This window comes from Rutidosis leptorrhynchoides, chromosome 11 (genome assembly GCF_046630445.1).
Source record: "Rutidosis leptorrhynchoides isolate AG116_Rl617_1_P2 chromosome 11, CSIRO_AGI_Rlap_v1, whole genome shotgun sequence".
NCBI classification, from domain to species: domain Eukaryota; kingdom Viridiplantae; phylum Streptophyta; class Magnoliopsida; order Asterales; family Asteraceae; genus Rutidosis; species Rutidosis leptorrhynchoides.
Window position 1 is genome coordinate 401829701 of NC_092343.1, and position 3460 is coordinate 401833160.

A 3460-nucleotide genomic window follows, 5' to 3' on the forward strand; every position below is an offset into this window, starting at 1 on the left:
CCATCGTGTACGAATCATCAACAACAGGATCATTACAAGGTTAAGTACTATATGCTGTAATTAAAGAAGTTGCATTCACGATAAAAAGGTGATGTCATAACCGACATCAAATGTTTTACATTTCAAAAGCATGCTTCACTAAGTAGAAGCAAATAAATAAGTGTACGTGACCCCAAAGGTCGTTACATAACATAGTTTCAAAAGTAAATAAGTTTGAATGCAAGATAAGTAGTCATGCGATAACAACTCTAAGCAGCGGGTTCTACAGCACGACTAGTACACAGCGGAAGCAACCTCAAGCACCTGAGAAATACATGCTTAAAAATGTCAACACAACAGTTGGTGAGCTATAGTTTAAGTATAACAGTATGTAAGGTAGGCCACGAGATTTCAGTGCTACAAAGAGCATTTCAAAACAGTACGATAAAGTATATGTTAACCGTGGGCACTTGGTAACTAACTTAACGTTTATACCCCCTGAAAGTACACTTGGCAAGTGCGTATGTCTACGAAGTATTAAACACTCGTTAAATGCTAGCGCGACTAGCCCGAGTGGGGATGTCAAACCCTATGGATTCATATCTAAGATTCGCGTTCACGGTTCAAAAACCAATGATTAAACGTTACCGAGCTAAAGGGAATGTTTCTGCCGTTGTATAACCCACACATATATAAGTTTAAGTACTCGTGTCTAGTATGTAAAACATAAAATCCGCATGTATTCTCAGTTCCCAAAATAAGTTAAAGTAAAAAGGGAATGCTATAACTCACAATGATATGTAGCGGTAAAGTAGTAGTCGGGAAAGGTGTGCAAGTAAATGGTTCGAAGTCCTCAACCTAAGTCAAATAGTACTAAATCAGTAAATCGTCTTAATAGGTTTAAAAGTATGTATTTAAGGTCTTAAGGGTCATCATCAATCATCATTAAACAAAAGGCGTAAAGTAGGTTTCGTTTATGAAAGTAGCTTAAAACAAAGTCTGATTTCAGTCAGTCACCACGGCCTCTATCCTTACTGAATTAAGGTGAGACCAGTGGCCATGGCTCCGTCTATGAGTCCCTTAAGTGTGGTAAAATTTACAGAAGAAAACTCGTCTTGGTTTGACCGTGGTGACGGTCTAAGTGCGAGTAGGTCAGAAATTTCTGCACAACGTTAAAGGACATAGTAACGATCGGAGGGCCATAAATCCTAAACCGTAACTCGGATTAAGACGAGTCCTATATGAAAAGTTATCTACTCGAAAAGATCTATCTAAAAATCAAGGTTAGAACAGCCCAGGTCTACTGGTATGTTACAGAATCACCAGACCAGTAGCTTTTGGACAGAACAGTGAGTTTAAAAGGGTTCCGGTGGTCTTGGTGCTTGATGTTCATCATGGTTCTCATCCTTGATGCATATAGCTTCAAGTGTACAACTCATTGATGTATCTACATCATCTTAACCAAGTCTTGACTATCATAACCCATGTGCAAGTCTAAGACATGAAGCACAACTCACTTAAGAGTTGCATGAAGTTTGATGAACCAAAGTTACATCAAAGTCTTAGGTTTGACACTTACATGAACTATAAATTTGAAAGTTAACTAACTAATCAAGATCATAAGTAGTAGAACATAGTTCTTAGTTTGATCTTGAAGATCCAAGACTCAAAAGTCTAGATCCAAAGTTATATTTAAAGAAAACTTGTTTGTGTGTTCTTGAACTTTCAAAGTTAACTTAATTTGTTCAAGAGATATGAGATCAAGACTAACTTGTAGTACTTGACCATATAAACTAACTACATGAAATTAAAGTGTATAAAATAAAGAAACAAGTTAATTAAACAAGTAATTAGTTCAAGGGTTGCTCATACTTTAAAGATTCAACCAAAGTTGATCTTTAAGTAAAGTAAACTTTAAGTTTACTTCCATGACTTACAAGTATGATTTCAACAACAATGAACTTATATCTTTTGAAACAATATATGTAGAACATAAACTAGAGAGTTTAGTTCTTGTATGTTCTTGTTAATACAAGATAAAATGAAGAATCAAACTAAGAGTTTGATTCTTGATAACATGTAAGTAAACAACTATAAGTAAGTAAACATAATCAAAGACAAGTAACAATAAACAAAAGATGATGATGATGAGAGTGTTATGGTTCGGTTTTAGGCAAAGAAAGAAGAGAAGAAAAAGTCTTAAAGAACTCACACTTGAGAGAAAAACTTGAGAGAAAAATGAGAGGAAATGCAAGTATTTTGGTGTGTGTAAAAAGTGAAGTGAACTAGTGACTAAGTAATACAAAAAAAAAATAAATTGAACCTCCCTCCAACCAAGCTTGGCCGACGGTTTCATCAAGAAAGAGGGGGAAGAGAAGAGCCCACTAGTTACTTCATGTAATTGTTTCAAAAGTTGGTTATTAGGTGTATGTTCATGGGGATAAGGTGCAAGTATGTTGTGACTAGATTCCATACTAAGTTACTTCATCTAGTTAAGTCTAATTGTAACACTTACATGAGAGATGGGCCAACTAATCCACTTAAGTGTGTAGGGTGGGCTTATAAGCCCATTAACACTAATCAAAGCCCAAGTTCAAGTATTTAACAAATAAATCCAATTAAAGCCCAAGTAATTAACTAATAACCTTAGTTAATTAAAATGATTAATAAAACTTAATCATGAATGTAAATAATATTCTAAAAATATTATTCGTGTAATGTACGTGTGTCACAAAGACGTTTCGGGCAATTTAAAGTCATGTATGATCAATCAAGGTAACAAGTAAATGTATATAAACAATACATTCAATAAATCACAAGTATTAATAATAATTATTAATAAATAAACGTTGGAAATTACAGGGTCGTTACAATAACCGAAAAGCATTTCGACAACATACACAAGCCATAATATTATTTCGGCATTATAACTGCTTACATCATAGCATACACTAAAGATAACTACTCGTTAATCATGGCAATAATATCATAAAACATTATATAAGATAAAGGATAGAAGTACCAGTAGATTAAACAAGTTCCGAATACAAAAGTGACAACTTCAAGACTCCAGACCGCTCCTAATACAATCTTCAGCATTCTTCTACGGGTACTAGGTTTCCCGCACGGAGTCGAAGGCCTTGAGAGTATGACTAATATTGTATAAGAGAGAGAAAGAAGTGAATTGAAGTGTGTGTTGGAATGAATGACAAAGACCCTTTAAATAGACTTAAAAATTTGCCAAATAGGCCGTATGCAAGGCAGGCCGTTTGGTGGCTCGTGTGGTGGCACGTATATGGCAGTTTGTTTCCATACTGGCAGGCCGTATGGCAGGCCATTTGGCTTGCTGGTCAGCCTGAATTCCCTGGATCGTAACTTGATTCCTTGTCTTTCACCGTTTTCGCTCTAGAATCTTCGTTTTAGCTCCAATTCTCTTGATTCTTTTTGCACCGTCTTCGTAATTACTTGTTCTTTAATTCTA